We start from the raw sequence: 22,630 nt of genomic DNA on the forward strand, positions 1-22,630 counted from the left end.
TTTGCAATAGTCTTGATGTGAAAAATGTGTGTGTTTGATGAACCTAAAACTAAAACTATGTCCCTTTTTCATACACAGGAAGACATCAGCCAGGCGGAGGGTGTGGAATGCAGCAGCCAGGAGGTGGCTGTGGAAAGTAGCAGCCAGGAGGAGGCAGGGGTAAGCGGCAGCCAGGCGGTGGGCGGGCGGAGGAGCCTGGCGGAATCCCAGGTCCCTCCCCTCCGCCTTCCACGCAAAAGGGCGAGAAAGGGGGGAATGTGGAGGAGTCGGCTCTGAGGCTCATCGGGGAGGCTTCAGCGGCCCTCAAAGCCACCCCCACCTATCAAGAGGCCTTTGCCGCCTTGGCTGCATGTAAACTCGAGTAAATGTAGGAGGGGCAAAAGATCTTGTGTGAGGAGCTCATTATCCACACCCTCAACAAGGGTCTGTTGGGCCAAATCACACAAGCAACACACTTGTGTGATTTGGCCCATGCCCCTCCTCCTCCTTCTGCCACACCTCCAGCACCAGAGCCACAGCCTGGAAGGAAGCGTGGAAGGAAGACCAGAGTGTGATAACCTGGGTTCAGTCTGGTCTGACAGAAGATGCAGCCTCTTGTAGTACCACAGCCTGGGAACATAGATGTCATCTGCTGCTGTTCCGGGTTTCTTGGACTTCAGGACCAGACTTCTCTCCCTCAGACATGTACTCCTCAGGCCACCAATTTTTGCGTTTAAATAGTTGATGTGTGCCCTGGGTGCCAAAGGCTTCGCTAATCTCCCCAGTTTCTCCAGCACTGCCTCCCTCTTTATTTGTTACTGACACCTAAATAAAGGTTTTTTTTTGTTATAAGAAATACTTGCGTATGTGTTTGACTTCAAAAAGGACAGTTTATTTGTGAGTAGGCAGGTACATTTCAAAAATACAAAGTGAAATGAATAACAAGGGGCACCAACACCAAACAACCTCCTGTAGATTAAAAAAGAAAAACAAAATACAAAAAAAGATAATAATGGTGTTGTGGTAAGTTGAAACCCAAAACACACCCAAAAAAATGCAAAGATGAGAAAACTGTTAAAAAAGGAGATGTTGATGAAAAAAACCAACCACAAAAAAAAAAAAAAAAAAAAGATTGTGTAGATGTGACGATTTAAAATATTGTATTGCTGAAATTATTAAAAAGACTCAAGAAATCCGTTCGGGAGAAGTGTATGTGACTATGAGCATCAAAACAAGTTCATGCAGCATTGTAAAGAACAAGAGAATGCGCTTCATGAAAGAATTTTTGACATTGCAGCGTGACGAATGTGCTATATCGATTACGAACGGTAGTTTTACCTGAGCGAGCGCTTCCGTGTCCGAATTTGATTGTGCCCGTCGGAGTAGGCTCCACATGATCGGAGTATGTCCAATCGAAGCATGTTGTCGGAAAATTTTATAGACAAGTTGGAAAACGTGGTCCGTCGGATACTCCGACGGAAACAGTCCGATGGAGACCACACACAGTCGGATTATCCGACAACACGGTCCGATCTGACACCTTCCGTCGCAGTGTCCGACCGTGTGTACAAGGGCTTATACTAGAGTCAGCGTGTTTACAAGTGAAATTGCGTTGTGGTATCCTGAAGAGCTCAGTCTATTTAATCCCTAGTGAAAAGACTTTGTTTGGATGTCCAAGAGGAAGATTGATCTCCTCAGGTTGCTACTACAAAGCTTAATGCATCATTTATTTCTGCAAGGACTTGACTCAAAGTTCTAAAGGAGAAGGTTTAAAGAGGAAGTAAACCCTGATGGGTTTACTTCCTCTTTTGCCGCCTACACACGATCAAACAATCAGGTGGAAAAGTCCGGCAAACTCAAGTCTGCCGGACAATCCCCCTGTGTGTAGCCTCCGGCAGACTTTTTTGACCCGAAAGTACGGCAGACTTAGAAAGTAGTTTTGCACTCCAATCTTCCCGCCGGACTTGCATTTCGGTGGACAATCCGGGGGTGCGTATGCCAGTCGCCGTACTTTTGAAATGAACAGACTTTTCCCGCCCGGAGAAAAGTCCGCTCATTTTGAGCGGGTCTCCAGGTAGGCGGGGCCTGCAAAGGAGACGTCGCTGACCCCACCACCTGTTATGGACTTAAAGGGGAACCCCAACGCCGAAAAAAATCGGCGTGGGGGTCCCCCCGGGTCCACATCAGACCCTTGTCCGAGCACGCTACCCGGCTGGCCAGAAAAGGGGGGACGAGCGAGCGCCCCCCCCCCTCCTGAGCCGTACCAGGCCCCCCACCCCAAAGCACCTTGTCCCCATGTTGATGAGGACAAGGGCCTCTTCCCAACAACCCTGGCCATTGGTTGTCGGGGTCTGCGGGCGGGGGGCTTATCGGAATCCGGGAGCCCCCTTTAATATTGTAAAGCGCTGTGTAAATTGCTGGCGCTATATAAATCCTGAATAATAATAATAATAATAATAATAATAAGCCCCCCACCCTATGTGAATGAGTATGGGGTACAATGTACCCCTACCCATTCACCTGTGAAAAAAAGTACAAAAAAAACACAACACAGGGTAAAAATAGTTTATTGCACAGCTCCGGGGGTCTTCCGTCTTCGGGGGTCTTCTCGCCGGACTCCTCCGCTATCTTCTTCTAGCTCTTTTACTAGCGGAGGAGCCCGGCTTTCTTCCTCGCCGCCGCCCTCTTCTTCCGAGCGGACTCACCCACACACAAGGAGGAAAGTCTGCTCATTTCGAGCGCGTCTCCAGGTAGGCAGGGCCCGCTAAGGAGACGTTGCTGGCCCCGCCACCTGGTATGGATTTAAAGGGGAACCCCAACGCCGAAAAAAATCGGCGTGGGGGTCCCTCCCAGGTCCAGATCAGACCCTTGTCCGAGCACGCTACCCGGCCAGCCAGGAAAGGGGGGGAGACGAGCGAGCGCCCCCCCTCCGAGTCGTACCAGGCCGCATGCCCTCAACATGGGGGGTGCCTTGGGGAAGTGGGGGCCGCGCGGCCCCCCCCACCCCAAAGCACCTTGTCCCCATGTTGATGAGGACAAGGGCCTCTTCCCGACAACCCTGGCCGTTGGTTGTCGTGGTCTGCGGGCGGGGGGCTTATCGGAATCCGGGAGCCCCCTTTAATAAGGGGGCCCCCGGATACCGGCCCCCCACCTTATGTGAATGAGTATGGGGTACATGTCCAGTGATGTCCCTATATAAGTCACCGCGCGTCGCACCGGAGCCATTGTGAGCTGAGGATGCGACGAGTCAACATCTGAAGAGAAGAACAGAAGAACAGAAGGCGGCGATGACAGCGACGACAGAAGACCGGGCCACCGCCTGTAAAAGAGCTATAAGAAGGCGCGGTGGCCCGGCAGAAGAACCGAAGAGGGGGACAAGACCCCCGAAGTCGGAAGAAGAGGGCGGCGGCGAGGAAGAAAGCCGGGCTCCTCCGCTAGTAAAAGAGCTAGAAGAAGATAGCAGAGGAGTCCGGCGAGAAGACCCCCGAAGACGGAAGCTGTGCAATAAACTATTTTTACCCTGTGTTGTGTTTTTTTTTGTACTTTTTTTCACAGGTGAATGGTTAAGGGTACATTGTACCCCATACTCATTCACATAGGGTGGGGGGCCAGTATCCGAGGGCGCCCTTATTAAAGGGGGCTCCCAGATTCCGATAAGCGCCCCGCCTGCAGACCCCGACAACCAACGGCCAGGGTTGTCGGGAAGAGGCCCTTGTCCTCATCAACATGAGGAAAAGGTGCTTTGGGGTGGGGGGGCCGCGCGGCCCCCCCTTCCCCAAGGCAACCTCCCATGTTGAGGGCACGCGGCCTGGTACGGCTCAGGAGGGGGGGGGGGGGCGCTCGCTCGTCCCCCCTTTCCTGGCCGGCCGGGTAGCGTGCTCGGACAAGGGTCTGATGTGGACCTGGGGGGACCCCCACGCCGATTTTTTTCGGCATTGGGGTTCCCCTTTAAGTCCATACCAGGTGGCGGGGTCAGCGACGTCTCCTTCGCGGACCCCGCCTACCTGGAGACGCGCTCGAAATGAGCGGACTTTCCTCCGCGTGTGTGGGTGAGTCTGTTCATTTCAAAAGTACGACGGATAGTACGGCGGACTTAGTACGCCGTATTAGTCCACTGAAAAAGTGCCGTGTGTGGGCAAGTAGCCGGTTCAGAAAGTTGGACGGACAGTCCGGCGGGAAGTCCACCGGACTAAGTCCACCGGATAGTCGGCTACGTGTGTACGCGGCATTTGTTTCCCTGCAAAGGTAAAGCATAATGGGCTACTATGCATTGTGTCATTATGTGTCACTTACCTGACACAGGAGCGATGTCACAGCTGTCCCCTCTTCCACGGAGCGTCCATCTTCTTTCCGGGCATCGTGGCTCCGGCACTGCGATTGGCCGGAGCCGCGATGATATCACTCCCGCGCATGCACAGGGGTGCCGCCACTAACGACATATCGCCGTTAGCAGCGGCATGCTCAGTGCGCCTGCACGCCGCTGTCTACAGCACATGTGCCGTAGACAGCGGTGCCTGTCTTTTTGCAAATAGATATTTCTTGGACCTACAGGTAAGCCTTAATCTAGGCTTACCTGTAGATCAAAGTGGTCTGTAAGGATTTACCACCACTTTAAAGAAGGTTTAGGAGAAGGGGAAGTGCCCTCCAGATTATTATTATTATTATTATTGATTTATATAGTGCCAACAGTTTATGCAGTGCTTTACAATGTATAGGGGAGACAACACAATTACAGTACAATACAAAAGGTACAGGAGGGTCCTGCTCATAGAGCTTACATTCTAAAGGGAGGGGGTGGTGGTACAAAAGATAATAGCTGCAGAGAATGATTTGATGGGGGTGGCTCGGGGACAGTTAGGTGGGTGTGGGATAGGCTTCCAGATGCTACTAAAGGTTAATGGAATATCCTACAATTACCCACTACCTACCCAAGTTCAAGCTTTCATTAAAGAATCCAAAAAAGCATACACCTAGACTGGATATTGAACCTGAAGGGTGATGGGAACTGTGTGCCTGGCTGAGGGGCATTTACTAGGAAAAGAACCCAGGGCATCTACTTAGCGGGTCCTACAGGGGTAGCACTACAAGTACAACATCACTGCAGTAATATCCTAAGACTTTAATTATATGAGCTTCAGATCAATGTCAAATGTAAAGAAAAAATTGATTTTATCACATCAAGGACAGGAACTTTTTAGGATATTTGATCTGATCCTAACCTATTACTGGAGTTTAGCAAAGATCACAATTAATAGGAGTGGTGGAGGACTTCAGTCGCTATGATCAATTACATAGATTACAGATATTCACTCTGGAGAAGAAGCAATTAAGAAGGGGATATGATTGCAATGTACAAATATATTAAATGTACAGTGCCTTGCGAAAGTATTCGGCCCCCTTGAACTTTTCAACCTTTTGCCACATTTCAGGCTTCAAACATAAAGATATAAAATTTTAATTTTTTGTGAAGAATCACCAACAAGTGGGACACAATTGTGAAGTGGAACGAAATCTATTGGATATTTTAAACTTTTTTAGCAAATAAAAAACTGAAAAGTGGTGCGTGCAAAATTATTCGGCCCCTTTACTTTCAGTGCAGCAAACTCACTCCAGAAGTTCAGCGAGGATCTCTGAATGATCCAATGTTGTCCTAAATGACTGATGGTGATAAATAGAATCCACCTGTGTGTAATCAAGTCTCTGTATAAATGCACCTGCTCTGTGATAGTCTCAGGGTTCTGTTGAAAGCGCAGAGAGCATCATGAAGACCAAGGAACACACCAGGCAGGTCCGTAATACTGTTGTGGAGAAGTTTAAAGCCGGATTTGGATACAAAAAGATTTCCCAAGCTTTAAACATCCCAAGGAGCACTGTGCAAGCGATCATTTTGAAATGGAAGGAGTATCAGACCACTGCAAATCTACCAAGATCTGGCCGTCCCTCTAAACTTTCAGCTCAGACAAGGAGAAGACTGATCAGAGATGCAGCCAAGAGGCCCATGATCACTCTGGATGAACTGCAGAGAACTACAGCTGAGGTGGGAGAGTCTGTCCATAGGACAACAATCAGTCGTACACTGCACAAATCTGGCCTTTATGGAAGAGTGGCAAGAAGAAAGCCATTTCTCAAAGATATCCATAAAAAGTCTCGTCTAAAGTTTGCCACAAGCCACCTGGGAGACACACCAAACATGTGGAAGAAGGTGCTCTGCTCAGATGAAACCAAAATCCAACTTTTTGCCCACAATGCAAAACGATATGTTTGGCATTAAAAGCAACACAGCTCATCACCCTCAACACACCATCCCCACTGTCAAACATGGTGGTGGCAGCATCATGGTTTGGGCCTGCTTTTCTTCAGCAGGGACAGGGAACATGGTTAAAATTGAGGGGAAGATGGATGCAGCCAAATACAGGACCATTCTGGATGAAAACCTGTTGCAGTCTGCAAAAGACCTGAAACTGGGACGGAGATTTATCTTCCAACAAGACAATGATCCCAAACATACAGCAAAATCTACAAAGGAATGGTTCACAAATAAACGTATCCAGGTGTTAGAATGGCCAAGTCAAAGTCCAGACCTGAATCCAATCGAGAATCTGTGGAAAGAGCTGAAAACTGCTGTTCACAAACGCTCTCCATCCAACCTCACTGAGCTCGAGCTGTTTTGCAAGGAAGAATGGGCAAGAATTTCAGTCTCTCGATGTGCAAAACTGATAGAGACATACCCCAAGCGACTTGCAGCTGTAATCGCAGCAAAAGGTGGCTCTACAAAGTATTAATGCAAGGGGGCCGAATCATTTTGCATGCCCCACTTTTAATTTTTTTTATTAGTTAAAAAAGTTTCAAAAATCCAATAGATTTTGTTCCACTTCACAATTGTGTCCCACTTGTTGGTGATTCTTCACAAAAAATTAAATTTTTATATCTTTATGTTTGAAGCCTGAAATGTGGCAAAAGGTTGAAAAGTTCAAGGGGGCCGAATACTTTCGCAAGGCACTGTAATTGTAACAAACTGTTAAATCTAGGATCTCTGAGAAAGACACAGGATCCTGATTTGAGGTCAGAATTAAGGAAGTTTAACCACTTGACCTCTGGAAGAGTTACCCCCCTTCATGGCCAGGCCATTTTCTTTTTTGCAATACAGCGTTGAGTTACTTTAACCGACAATCGTGCGATCCAAAAAATGTCTCTTTTTTCCCACAGATAGAGCTTTCTTTTGGTGGTATTTGATCACCGCTGCATTTTTATTTTTTTTGCACTATAAACAAAAAAAAGATTGCCAATTTAGAAAAAAAAGTATAATTGAGGACAATATGTGTTCTTCTACATTCTTTTGGTAAAAACACAATCCCAAAAAGCATATATTGATTGGTTTGCACAAAAGTTATAGCATCTACAAACTATCAGATATATACTGGATATTTTATTTATTTATTTTATACTAGTAATGGTGGCGACCAATCCAACACTAATTGACGCTTTTGACACGTTCTAGGGAACCAGTGACACTAATACAGTGATCAGTGCTAAAAATATGCACTGTCATTGTACTAATGACACTGGCTGGGAAGGGGTTATACATCTAGGGCGGTCAAAGGGATGAATGTGTGCCTAACCAGTGCTTTTGTGTATTGCAAAGCAGGGATTAAAATCCATCATATGCCTTTACATAGCCAGAGCTCCATCCAATCTCTCTCCTTGTCTTATAGTGGGTTCCGGTGGACATCGATTATCTGGCACCCGCTGATCAGCTTCTGCTATGACTAATCACAGCAGAATCGGTGTGCTGCCAGCACGCCCCCTACCTGGAGGTGCAGAATCACTTTTTATATACGTGATTCTGTACAGAACGGCCACCCTGTAGCAGTAAATCTGCTACAGTGTGGACTTTAAATTGTTAATCTTAGATTGCGAAACACTGTTAGAGACATAAAAATGTGAAACTCTCTGCCCCAGGAAGTGGTATTAGCTGGAACTGTTCAACTTCAAAAAACTTTTAGAGACCAACAATCATACAGACACGTAAATTCAACTGAATGGACTTGTGTTCTTATTCAACCTTATGAGCCATGTAACTGTAAATCAGGGGCTTATTTAAAGTGGAATGTCTCTACATCTATAAAAATATAATGAAGTATGCTGTTCATTTATATTTGACATTATATTCTTTATATTATTTCCAATTCATAACAAATTCAAGGATTTCTTTTATAGCAGTCACCAATAAAAATTGATATTTAAATACCTTATCAACATGGAAGTTACATTTTATACATTATATGAGAATACATTAAATAATTAACAATAAGGGCATGATATATCGGCCTGTGCAACTGGAGACAAAACTGCGTACTCTTGCGTTTTTGTTTTTTCCATTTTTTTCCCGTTTCTAAATGATGTCAAATGTTCTCCCTCAAATGCACTCATAGCGTTTCCATATTGCATCCAGAAAAATATCACAGTCAGGTGCATGTCGTAATCAGAGTGATTCACTGGTTCTTTAATATCCCATGCCAGTTGCTGGACCAGAATGTAAACATTCTTCCACTTATGTCCATATGGCTCTGATCTATCCTCAGTTACACTACAATATTTCTACTCTACATGTCCTTTCATGCTGACTTTCCATCTGGAGGAGTAGGAAGGAAACAGTATATGCTTTGTGCAAAACTAGAACTCATAACCCCACTTAAACAGAATGTGAAATAGAATAGAGATGCTGCTGTGTTATTTTATATATATATATATATATATATATATATATATATATATATATATATATATATATATATATATATATTCATTTAACCAGTAGAATTATAGCAATCCAAAGGTGACTTTTGTCACTTGTGCATTAGTAGTAATAGTTGTAGCATAGTAGTAGTAGTAGTAAACATTTGCTATATACAGTTTATACTATATATATATATATCTCAATATCACAATATATTATATTACAGAGCACATTTTTTAAATGACTAATATTATAAATTACCTACTACAGTAAATCTCATATTAATACCTTCATAGTGCCAAAATATTTTAATGTTGCTTCCTTGCAAAAAACATGGCCCTCAAAGGCACTGTGTAGGCTGCATATTTCCTGCCAATGTGATTGGCTCACTGCTTTTCCCAGACGTTTTTCTCTTATTACAACACTACTGTATTTCTTATTTATTTGGAGGGAAATTTCCTTGACGCTCACCATTTATTTATGTCAGTGATTTTCTCCAATTTTAATGGTAGATTTGCGTCAACATTCACTGGGTTAAAAATGCATTAACAACATTTGTCCAACAACTGTTTTTCAGTAGATAAAGTGCTTTACTGTATTATTTGTATTTTTAATATTTATCATCCTATGATACCCTGAATGTAGACTTGTTATTAAATTTGCACATTTACATTTTTTTCACCTTGCATAGTATTCAAACTATTCCCTACTTTGAAGTAGGGCATCTTTGCTCTGAAGCTTTGGAGTTTTTGATACAGGTTCAGCAATTTGTTTTATATTTTTATACTGTGCAGGCTGGTATCCCCATAGCAAGGGGGTGGCTTACTGTCATGTCCTTCAACACTAAGGGGTACTTTGAGAGGGGTTCTCATAAAGCAGGGGGCTCCAAACTTTCTAAATAAAGGGTCAGTTTACTGTCCTTCAGGCTTTAGAGGGGCCGATGTGACCAATGTGACCAATGTTAGTAGAAAATGCCTCGGCTAAGTGGGAGTAAGCAATGCCTCAGGCTTGGTGGTCAGAGAGTGTAAAACAATTTACATAGCGCATGTGGTCGGTAAGAGGAGGAATAGTGCCCTATCACTGGTATCTTGTCTGGTGATGCATTCTGGGCTAGTCAAAAAGCAGGTTCCTGTTATCCTCTACTGCTTGGCTTCTTCTCCACTCTATTTTTTTGGGCCACTTTAGCCCTATTCTTTTTTGAAAACAAGATGGCTTGCCAGTTTGGGGCTTGTATTTTTCTTCTCCAACACTTTTGAAAGATACAAACATTGGGATTTTACAATCATCTCAGGATGGCCTTCTATATCCCTTGTGCATTGCTGCCCTTTCCCTTGGGGACCCCCAGCATATCTAGATGCGTGTCTTTATTTAATATAGATTAATATAGGAAGACTTAACCAGTCAAAACGCGCCAGTGCTCTGGACCCATGCATTCGGGATCATTGCGCTTTTCTATGCTGTTAATCAATTTTCAGTATTCAATGGATATGTTCTAGTCTTTTTATATATGTGTGTGGTATTTTGTACACTGTCTCCCTGTTCACAAGGGATTACTTTAATGCTATTCCAATAAACATTATATTTTAGTCTTTATATCTTTTGAGTATTGTAAAGTCCCCCTTTCCCCCTTTTCTCCCCTTTGTGGGTTTTAGCATCTAATATAGGGACTAATACCAAGGTGGATTGGGATACAAAAACAAGATTGCTGTAGGAATAGTGTTCCTTCTTTTAAATAGTGTTCCTTCTTTTAAATCAGGGGAAAGACTACTCTCCATCGTTGGACCTTAAAATTATTTTGGGGTAAAAAGGTTTAAGAATAGCAAAAACAGTTAACAAAAATCTATAGCACACACTCTACAAATAAATATAGAGGATATGATGAATTCTTATTCTACTTTCAAATCAAAATAAGTTGCATATGCTTGAAAACAGCTTATTTTTTGTGCTCTTGTTCAATACAACTACCACTGTGCACTGCCCTTGTAAGTTGTACATTGATTGAGTAGCTGCCATGCTTTATGACATTTGTACAGGACATTTATTTTTTCTTTTGTTTATAATTTAGTAGTCGTGTTTTAGCTATGAAGCTCCTTTCTTTTCTTGAGGGGTTTACTGTCTTCCTTCCCAGTATTTTCTCTGGGCTTGGATGAATGCCAGGGGGGTTGAGTTATTAAAGATTTTAAAGAATTTAGAGGGTTGAGTTGCCCTTTTTATTTCTGCTCTGTTCCAGTGTGCCAGCCATAACCTACTGTATTCAGATTTACAGTATACTACATATGGAAGTTCTCAGCATACATGTTTAGGAGAAGAGAGAGAGAGCGAGCTAGGACATTTAGGTACAAACCTCCCTTTTGATGGTCTGCAAGAGCTTTAAAAAGTATATAGTCATACATTAGGTTTATTAACATTACATTTGTTAATGCAGTCATATAAACCAGTTGGTAATTATATTCACAAGATTGTCACTGAATAAAAAATATTTATTTGAATTAGTCTTAGCAAAGCTGACTCAGAAATGCAATACTGTTTTTAGCAAGCTGATCCAGATTTGGAAAGATAAAAAAGAAACGTATTAGTATTATTTTTATTCTTGATCTTTTCTTTCTGTAGATATGTAGCAAAACTTGGATATGTGAACATAAATTTGACATGTACTGGAATGTAATCAAAATGTCTAAACTTTATCTAGCATTTCTTGAATCTGTGCTAAACCTGAAGGTTCTGTCTTATCGAGAACACAGATGGGATGACTCTGAAACAGATGGGCCCAAACAGTCTTGGCAATAGACGTGGACTCCTGAAAGATAACATTACTCATTTCTAACACAGTGATACAATGTCATTTTTTAATTGGAATATTATTGCTCTAAGGTGAGAACAGGATGGGCATAGAAGTCAACTGAGCTTTAAAAAAAACCTGTGCTACTGCTTAAGGGACAAGCCAAGTCCCGTCCTATAGCCTAGAACTAACCACTCAGAGCTGGTGCTGATTCGCCTGAATTAGAGATAACAGATGGGAACACCCAAACTAATTGGTCCCTAAAATGCAAATTCATAAGATAGCTTATATGACTGACACAGACAGAAGGCGGCACCATCTTGGCTACTGACCAGAATAGACATCAGTGACAACAGCATCACGGGCCACCAACTTAGGCCTTTCTTTGCATTATCCTTTATTATGTATTTGATATCAGTGTTTCAGTTACATTCCAGTGTTGTATAATTGAGTCCCTGACAAAGTCTATCTGTTACGCCATACTTATGTCCTACTTAAAATAAATAATAAATACAGTAAAGAGATAGGAGGCAAGCAGCTGTTTCTGCCATAAATTCCTCTATGTGTTTTCCATCAGAATAATTAATCCCAGTGACAGGAAGCTATACCCAAAATTTAGACACTTATTTAGTTGGTTTAGACTTATATCTTGTCATCTAGAGATGCACCGATACCAGTTTTTTAAGACGAGTACGAGTTATGATACTTTATCTCAAGTACTCGCCGGTACCAACAACTGATACCTAGTCTGGGTTCACATACGCACTCAGTCGATTTGCAGTGTGTTTTCAAGCCCTGTCTGGTGTGGCTTAGTTCAGAGGTTCAGGTGCGAATTGTTAAAGTGTATGACATTGTAAATTGCACCTGAACTGGGCCAAAACTCATATTAAACACAGTGTGATTTTAAAAAGAGTCAGGTGCATTTTCCATTTTCTTAAATAGTAAAAATTTGCACCTGAATCACTGAACGAAATTGCACCAGACTTTTGAATCGGCTTTAGTATTGGAGCATTTGCACGAGTGCAAGCACTAATGCAAATGCTTAGTATCGGTGCAACGCTGTTTTCATTCATTGTGAACATGGAGTCGAGATGGACTATAGTAGTGATCTGGAAGGTGAATGCTTAGTATCGGCACCACGCTGTTGTCATCCATTGTGAACATGGAGCTGAGATAGACTATAGTTGTGGTCTGAAAGTTGATTGAAGTATATTTTTCCTACAAATCCAACAAGACTTTGATGGGGTAGTGGAGTTTGGAGATTACTCTGATTGTCACTTTTATTTTAGCCTTGGCTTGCACAATAGGGAGATATTATAGTGTAAACAATGACATTTTTTTTGTATGAAAATACGTTTACTGGGTATGCCCTGAAAATAAACCTTTTCATCAGATACAAAGTATAAATCGAAGACCTATTTACAGTGCACTCATAAAGTATTTAGATCTCCTTCACTTTTTTCAATTTTGTTATGTTGCAGCCTGATATACAGTAGTCTAAATTAATTTTTTTTCTCAATCTACACTCAGTACCCCATAATGACAAAGTGAAAACAACATTTTAGAAATGTTTGCAAATGTATGAAAAAGGAAAAAACTGAAATATCACTTTGGCATTAGTATACAGACCCTTTGAAATTTAGCTCAAGTGCCTCACATTTTTCTTGATCGTTGCTGAGATGTTTCTGCAAGTCCAACTGTGGTAAATTGCACCCATTTTTGGACATGATTTGGAAAGGCACACACCAGGACTCTTCCAAGAGCTGGTCACCCGGCCAAACTGAGCAACCGGGGGGAAGGGCCACAAGAAGAGAGGTGACCAAGAACCCGATGGTCAATCTGACTGAGCTCCAGTGTCAAAATGGTACATAGTTCCGGAAGGACAACCATCACTGTAATCCTCCGCCGACCTGGGCTTTATGGCAGAGTGGCTATACGGAAGCCTCGCCTCAGTGCAAAACACGTAAAAGCCAGTTTGGAGTTTGCAAAAAAAGCACCTGAAAGACTCCTAGACTGAGGAAGATTCTCTGGTCTCATGAAACCAAGACTGAACTGTTTGGCCTGTCTGGGGGAAACCAGGCACGGCTCATCACTTGCCCAATACCATCCCAACAGTGAAGCACGGTGGTCCTTAGCACACAGCCAAGACAACACAGGAGTGGCTAAGAGACAATTCTGTGAATGCCCTAGAGTAGCCCAACCAGAGATCTGACTTGAACCCTATTAAACATCTCTGGACAGACCTAAAAATGGCTGTTCCCTGGCGGTCCCAATTCAACCTGACTGAGCTTAAAAGGATTTGCAAAGAAGAATGGCAGAAAATTCCCCAATCCAGGAACACAAAGCTTGTCATGTCATACCCAAAAAGAGTGGAGGCTGTAATTGCTGAATTACTGCCAAAGGTGCTTCAACAAAGTACTGAATAAAGGGTCTAAATACTTAAGTACATGGGATATTCAGTTTTTTCTTTTTAATAAATTCACATTTTTAAAATTCTGTTTTCACTTTGTCATTATAGGGGTACTGAATGTAGATCATTGAAGAAAAAATGTATTTAATCAACTGTAGTATCAGGCTGCAACATAACAAAATTGAAAAAGTGATCGGGTCTGAATACATATATGCATATGCTTGTTTATATCACAAAATTTCTACTCGGGTGTCTTAAGATCCTCAAAATCTAGGAGACCTTGATATAAAAAATACATTGTCTTGCTTAGGTGCTCTGTACCATGTTTGACTAATCACATCCCCAGATATACAGAGAGAACAGAGCCTTTAAAAAACTGATTATGACATCTAGTTTCCAAAAATATAAATAAAAAGCACACAAAATTACGTACTTTCAGCTAACTGTCAAAAAAAAAACATACACTAAACGTACACTTCAGGTTCCCTTTAAAACACTGTGTGTAGATGTTGCAAAATGGCAGGAAAAAAGATGACCTCCAATTACGAAATATGGTCTCTTTTGCTATGTGTACGATACGCTGTCATCATCAAGTAGTACAAACTGTGGGCACAGATACAATATTTGTGGACTTCATAGTTCTGACATTATTCTAGCTTTCCTTATCTGCCTACTTTTCCAGGTCATTGACTCAAAAAAGTAAAAAAGCCAGAGGGCAGAGGGTTAACATTACAACCAGATAACCAGCATTTCTAGAAGTAAGTCAACAATAGCAGCCTTCATATTTATTTTCTTATCAGTTTCTTTAAATGGTTATATTAAGGAATCATAACAGCTCCTCATTCACAATTATAGCTTACTTTCCTTCTCAGTTAGACCAAAGTTTGTTTTTAAATGGATGAAAATGTAATCTTAACTTTCCATGTACAGTAATGGGATGCTCCCCAACAGAAAACACAGATACTGGTCCCAAGCAGTGGCGGGACAAGGTCATAGGGTACCCAGGGCGAAGAGGGTCATTCCTCTGCTCTCCTCCTGCCTGGGCTCATAGAGCCAACCTGAGTAAAGGTAACCAATCTGATTTAAAGTGTCACATTGTGCTTTATTTACCATTTAAGTGTGCCTCTGCTCTGCTGGAAACATTATAAAGTTTCGAATCCCCTGAAAGCAGCTTGAATATAGGATTGAGAGCTATATTGCTCTTAAATCTCAGTTATTGCTCTTTAGTTGATTACTTGAATATATACTGTTACTGTCTATTATTCTTCCACAGAAATATTGTAGTAAAGATAATTTCTGTGTTTTATCATAACGTGTGTGTTTCTCATTGGTCATTGCACTTACACTATTGCCAGGTGTGCCAGAGAGGACTGAGGCTGTTTTTAGGCTTTAGAGGCAGAGTAACAGACTGAACAAACAAAAGCACCACCTTCGGGGGTATCGCTACACAGGGGGGCTCGTCCGGGATATTACCACTACTCTGCAATTAACTCCTCAAGACAACACCCCTAAAGACAATGAGATGGACCCCGTTGCTGTGACCCAGTGGTGTACAGAAGAAAATTGAAGTTCCTGGCAGTGACTGGACTGAGGATCAGGTCCCTGAAGTCCTGATTGCCTTGGATCTGGGCCAAAGAGTAAACATTCTGGATGTGAAGGGTTATCCTTCAACTAACGGCAAATGTCAAAGCCTTGTTGATCCATCCAGACAGACAAATGTCTAACCCAGGGAGCTCAGAACATGTCCAACTAGATACAGAGACTACCACCTCTATGCCAACTATATCCTCTGAAGACCCTTTTCCCCCCTTAGTATCCGAGTTTGGGAGACTGATCAAAGGACTCCTCAAGAAAACAGCTATACTGACCGATTATTGTTTAATACAAACTACAGTCCTTCTCACGGAAAGTCCCTACACCCTAAGGAGAGGATGACTTTTACACCTGGATTGACAAAGCTATCCAAGCGGTTGAAGAGTGGGAAGTGACTGACATAGAGAAGAGGCAAACAGTGGTCAAAAGTCTGCGGGCTCCCGCTTTGGATGTTATTAGGAACCTGAAATGGGATAAACCCAGTTGCACTTTTGGGAGTGCTCAGTGAAGTCTATAGGAGAATTGAAGATGGTGTGGAGTTGATCTATCTCTTTAACTACACTTATCAGATGGAGGGTGAGAATAGATCAGCCTATGTTATGCAGCTAGATCAGATTCTGCACCAAGTCACAATAAAGGGTGGAGTGGAAGCCAAAGCTGCAAGAAGAAATGCAAAAGGGAGCCCAGCTGCTGAATCCTACCATGCTGCAAGTTCAAGCCCAGGGTCTGAGTGACTCCCTCACCTACTCCAAACCAATGAAGGTCATTAGAGAAGAAGAGATCCTGCAGGAAAACAAGAAGGGCCGAAGGTTGGAATCTGCTGTTGGCATCCAGGTGGCCAGTACAGTCGACAGTGACTCGGAGACCCAGCTCCAAAAGACTCAGATGTCCCAGTTAAGAGAGATAATGACCGGATCATGAAGCCAAGTCGCCAAAGTAAAAACGGCTGCTACCTCCAGGTTGTACCCAGAAGCAAAACAGCTGGACATCAAGTCTAAGATAGCTGCATTAAAGTTACAAATGGTTCAGATGATGGACATGGTAAACATGTTGGCAGCAAAGTTCACTGAGTCGTCCGATGGAGGTGTTGTGGGTCGGAATGTGTCCCCGGACTCGCCTGCTGTGCCTGGCCAGAGGCCGAGTCAAGACGTCTGTCTAAACTGTGGAGGTGTGGGTCATTACCAGAGAGTATGCCCAAGCCCACAGAGGGCAAAAGACTGGCGTGGACCACAGGAAGGTGATCCAAGGATGGAGAGAAGGCCTGGGCCTTCAAGAAGAACTTTCACTGAACCTGCAAGGGAACAGTGGAGGGCACCTGCAGTTTATGCTGCCTCAGTAAGAAATTATTCTCACCCTCCAGGATGTCGATGGAAACAGAATTCCCAATGTCAGAAGAGGAAGGAAGCAGGAGTCCAGCCATGGAAGTATGCTGTTCTAAATGCTTCCGCCAAACTTCCTGCTCAGTTGGTAGGCCCTCTGCCTGTAGAGCCTGTTTTGGTGGAAGGAATTTATACAAGAGCCATTCTTGATTCAGGTGCTCAGGTTACCCTGCTGACCAGAGACTTTTAGGAGAGGTATTTATCATACATACCCATGCAAAAGTTGGAAGACATAGAAATTCAGGGTATTCAGATGGAGGATTACCCTTGTGATGGATATCTGCAGATTTCAGTTGTCGTATAAACCATTGAGGACTGAGAAGCCTCAGAACTTTGAGACCCTGGCCATTATGTGATCTTGGCCACCAGGGTCCACAGGAAGTTTGTTAATCATTGGGACCAACAAAGATCTGTTAAAGGTGTTGTTAGTTCCTGTTGTCCACAGATGTGATCCCTCACCTTCTCTGTCAGCAGAAAAGGGAGAAGTGTCTCTGTCCTCTACAGTGGATGAAGAGGGATCCACAGCAGAAGTGAAATAAACTGATCTGCAGGAGGCAGAAACAGTTAAACGGGAAGATGGGGCTAGTGAGCCTACCAGGCCTGAACTAAGGGTACAGAAAAGGCGAAGAGTTATGCGGCATCCCCAGAGATCGATCTTTGATGTGAGAGCTCAGAAGAAGTCATACTCACCCCCAAAAAAGACTTTTGACATGCATGACCTGTTCACCACAGATTCGGTGAAGGGTGACCTTGGCACAACTGGCAGGGCCAGCCCTGTAGAGGTGGCCTATGGACAGGACAGCCCCCCATCATGACAATTGGTGGGAGGTTTCTCTGTAAATACTGTGTCATAAAATTAGTTTGTTGAGTCATGTAATGTTAACAGTTGTATGTTGTTATGCTAACCTGCTTCTTTCCGTGTGTATTCTACAAGAATGTACAAGTTCAAGGACTGTTTGGAGGACCAAATGTTCTTTGGTGGGGGGAGTGTGTAGCGGGTGCCTCACTCTGTCACCCACGACCCCGCCAAGCTAATCGCTGTGATGTACACAGGCTTTCCAGCCTGAAAAAGGGAGAGAACTGCCTGTAAGTTCCTGCATGAGCTGTTCACCCCTCTCCCTCTCCTCACTGACTCACACAGAGCTGTTCACTCTGCAGCCTCCCATGTGCTCCTATTGGCAGGAGAGGAGCCAATTAAAGACACAGTTACAGCAGCCAATCAGAGGGACTGTACTAAGCTGCAAAGGACTGTGGAATATCAAGTCTCATCACAGAGCGGCCTCACTGGGCTGGTGCGGTCTGTCTAGGCTTGTGCCTGGTGCAGGAGCACACTAGGCACATTGTTACATTATAAGGTGCAGATGACTACAGTACAGCTATTAGGGGCACCGGGTAGTGTGTACTGTGAAGCACACTGCCAACATTTCACCTGCAACCCCCCCACTCCCTCCAGCAAATTGTACCGCCCAGGGCATCTACCCCTGCCTTGTACCGGCCCTGGTCCCAAGGCCTTTGTGTAATTATTGAGATCCAATCTCTTATGCCAAGTCAGCTTTGTAGTAAATGAAAGTGCTTGTCTAAAATCCAACAGAGTGAGAACAAATATAGCTTTAACTTCTATTTACTTTTAGGATGTATGAGTAATAATGCATTTTCTGTAGGATACAGTTGTTGTTATAGTTGTGATTAAAGACACGATTTGATTTACGGGATGATTGGAATGTGGAACAATTTTCTTGCCATTTTTTTTAGCAGCTGATGTCTCCCCAGAGCTAGAATCTGCTAACAAACTAGTGAAGTGTCAAAAGGCAGCTGTGCTGAGATTACACAATCAAGGGTTATTTCAGGCACAATTCCAGCCTAATACGCCACTTGAAGTAAAACTTTCAAATTTGTAAATAATGAAAGTAGAAAAACACTTGTAAGCTAATACTCAATCTAATGTTCCTCCTGCACACTGCTGGAAAAGGTTCTCTTTCACAGGAATAAAAGGCTGTCCTTGAACCTATAGTTCCACAGCAGCTGCACAACCAAGGTTACCAAACAATGTGAAAGCTACAAATAGTCGGATAGTCTGATCGTGTGTACGCGGCATTAGAGGGTTTAGGTAGAAAATCCAGGTACTCTTGTAACTTAGTCAAATAGAAAAAAAAGTCTCTCACATTAGGAAATCCAGAGAATAGCTATTCACAACTGGATCCTCACCCTTATCGGATAGTCCTTCTGTCACTAGGCCTAGCAGCTGATAGAATGCTCAGACAAAGCGAAGCCTCTGTCACAGACTTGATACAGGAAACTTGAAATAAGTCTCTGCCACAGACTTGTTGTGGAACACTTGAATAAATTCTCTGCCACAGACTTGTTGTAGAACACTTGAATAACTGAAGGATGTAAACAAACTTACCCTTGTACAGTACCAGTATCTTGCAGCTGGTCCGGTTATACCATATGAGACCAGATTTGCTTGGGGTCTTTCAACTAAGCCTCCAGGCTCCTTCCGAGAAACCGACCTTTTGCCTGGCCTTCTCCCGAAGAGTCCTCCCCTGGATGCTCATCCAGTTGCTGGGCCTCTCCATAAACCGAGACGGCACTGGAACACCTCTGAATCCTCCTTCCAGTTACTTTGCCTCGGGCCAGCCAGCCCCGAGACTTGGAATTGGGTGGATCCGCACCCCAGGCTATGAGAGCCCTGGGGGCTGGTCAGGAGGACCAGGACCAAACAGACAGAAAGCACTTCTGGACCGGAACCTCAAAGCGTGTGACGTCAGCACCTTAAGTACCCTCTCCAAGAATGCACAGCAGAACGACACTACCACTGGGCTGGTTCTGAGAAAGAATTTGCACTCAATGCACCTAACTGGACTGCATTCTAGCACCTGCCAGAGATGACAGCGCCACCTATGGTCAAACAGAACACAATGCAATCCAGCTAGACTGGTACTGAGATCAAAATTTAGTATGATTGAACCCAAAACCAAACTGCGGTTCCAGGAATATTAAATGACAAAAACACATAGCACGTGCTCTTCAGGATGCGCTACACCAATAACAATAAATCTGAGCTGTTGCTCTATAATAAAAATGTAATAAGGGTGCCTCCACCATAAAGTGCATCTGGGAAGTATTCAGAGCGCTTTACTTTTTCCACATTTTGTTATGTTACAACTTTATTCCGAAATGGATTAAATTCATTATTTTCCTCAAAATTCTACAAACAATACCCCATAATGACAACATAAGAGAAGTTTGTTTGAAATCTTTTGCAAATGTATTAAAAAAACAAAAAAAACAAAAAAAAAACACAGTACGTGTATTCACAGACTTTGCCATTGATTGGGGTCCACTTGTGGTAAATTCAGTTGATTGGACATGATTTGCAAAGGCACACACCTGTCTATATAAAGTCCCACAGCTAACAGTGCATATCAGAGCACAAACCAAGCCATGAAGTCCAAGGAGTTGTCTGTAGACCTCCGAGAATGGATTGTATCACAGATCCGGGGAAAGGTACAGAAACATTTCTGCAGCATTGAAGGTCCCAATGAGCACAGTGATCTCCATCATCCGTAAATGGAAAAAGTTTGGAACCACCAGGACTCTTCCTAGAGCAGGCCGCCCAGCCAAACTGAGCGATCAGGAGAAAAGGGCCTTAGTAAGGGAGGTGATCAAGAACCCAATGGTTACTCTGACAGAGCTCCAACATTTCTCTGTGGAGAGAGGAGAACCTTTCAGAAGAACAACTATATCTGCAGCACTCCAACAATGGTGATGGTGACATCATGCTGTGGGGATGTTTTTCAGCAGCAGGAACTGGGAGACTTGTCAGGATCAAGGGAAATATGAATGCAGCAATGTACAGAGACATCCTTGATGAAAACCTGCTCCAGAGCTTTCTGAATCTCAGACTAGGGTGAAGGTTCATCTTCTAACAGGACAACAACCCTAAGCACACAGCCAAGATAACAAAGGAGGACAACACTGTTAATGTCCTTGAGCAGCCTGGCCAGAGCCCAGACTTGAACATGATTGAACATCTCTGGAGAAATCTGGAAATGACTGTGCACCGGTGCTCCCTAACCAACCTGATGGATCTTGAGAGGTCCTGCAAAGAAGAATGGGAGAAACAGCCCAAAAATAGGTGTGCCAAGCTTGTAGCATTATGCTCAAAAAGAATTGAGGCTGTAATTGGTGTCAAAGATGTTTCAACAAAGGAAGGCCCGTAGACGTGGTTTATCTGGATTTTTCAAAAGCATTTGACACAGTTCCCCATAAACGTTTACTGTACAAAATAAGGTCCATTGGCAGGTAAGTACATGGATTGAAAATTGGCTACAAGAGAGAGTTCAGAGGGTGGTGATAAATGGGGAGTGGAGTCCCCCAGGTTTTTGTGCTGGGACCAATCCTATTTATTTTGTTCATAAATGACCTGGAGGATGGGGTAAACAGTCTCTGTATTTGTGAACAATTCTAAGCTAATGCAATAACTTCTCGCAGGATGTGAAAACCTTGCAAAAAGATCTGAACAAATTAATGGGGTGGGCAACTACATGGCAAATGAGGTTTGATGTAGAAAAATGTAAAATAATGCATTCGGGTGGCTAAAATATGAATGCAATCTATACACTGGGGGGAGAACCTCTAGGGGGAATCTAGGATGGAAAAAGACCTGCAGGTCCTAGTAGATGATAGGGTCAGCAATGGCATGCAATAAAATGCAGTTCCAAGCTGCTGCTAACAAAGCAAACACAATATTGGCATGCATTAAAAAGGGGATCAACTCCAGAGATAAAATGATAATTCTCCTGCTCTACAAGACTCTGATCCGGCCACTCCTAGAGTATATGTAGTTCTGGGCACCAGTCCTCAGGAAGGATGTACTGGAAATGGAGCGAGTACAAAGAAGGGCAGCAAAGCTAATAAAGGGTCTGGAGGATATTAGTTATGAGGAAAGGTTGCAAGCACGGAACTTATTCTCTCTGGAGATGAGACGCTTGAGAGGGGATATGATTTCAATTTATAAATACCGTAATGGTGACCCCACAATAGGGATAGGAGGAAGGGAGTTTAACAAGACTTGTGGCCACTCATTAAAATTAGAAGAAAAGAAGTTTAACCTTAACCACTTCAATACAGGGCACTTATACACCTTCCTGCCCAGACCAATTTTGAGCTTTCAGCGCTGTCATACTTTGAATGACAATTGCGCGGTCATGCTACATTGTACCCAAACTAAATTTTTATCATTTTGTTCCCACAAATAGAGCTTTCTTTTGGTGGTATTTGATCGCCTCTGGGATTTTTATTTTCTGCTAAACAAATTAAAAAAAACAGAAAATCTTGAAAAAAAAAATGTTTTTTTTGTTTCAGTTACAAAACTTTGTAAATAAGTACGTTTTCTCCTTCACTGATGGGCACTGATGGGGCTGCAGTGACGGGCACTGATAAGGCAACACTGATGGGCACTGATGAGATGGCACCAATTAAGTGGCACTGATAGGCGGCACTGATAGGTGGCACTGATATGCGACACAGATAAACACTGATAGGTGGCACAAATAGGCACTGATAGGTGGCACGGATTGTCACGGGCACTGATAGGTGGGTAGGATGGGCACTGATAGACGGCATGGGTGGGCACTGATAGGCGGCATTGTAATGTAAAGTATTGTAGGGATGGATGCCAATCAGTGCCAAACAATAATGCATGCCAATCAGTGATGCCCATTGTGGGTACTGATTGGCATCCATTATGG

Source organism: Lithobates pipiens, unplaced genomic scaffold, assembly GCF_037356315.1.
Source record: "Lithobates pipiens isolate NorthernLeopardFrog02 unplaced genomic scaffold, aLitPip1_a1.2 Scaffold_8, whole genome shotgun sequence".
NCBI lineage: Eukaryota > Metazoa > Chordata > Amphibia > Anura > Ranidae > Lithobates > Lithobates pipiens.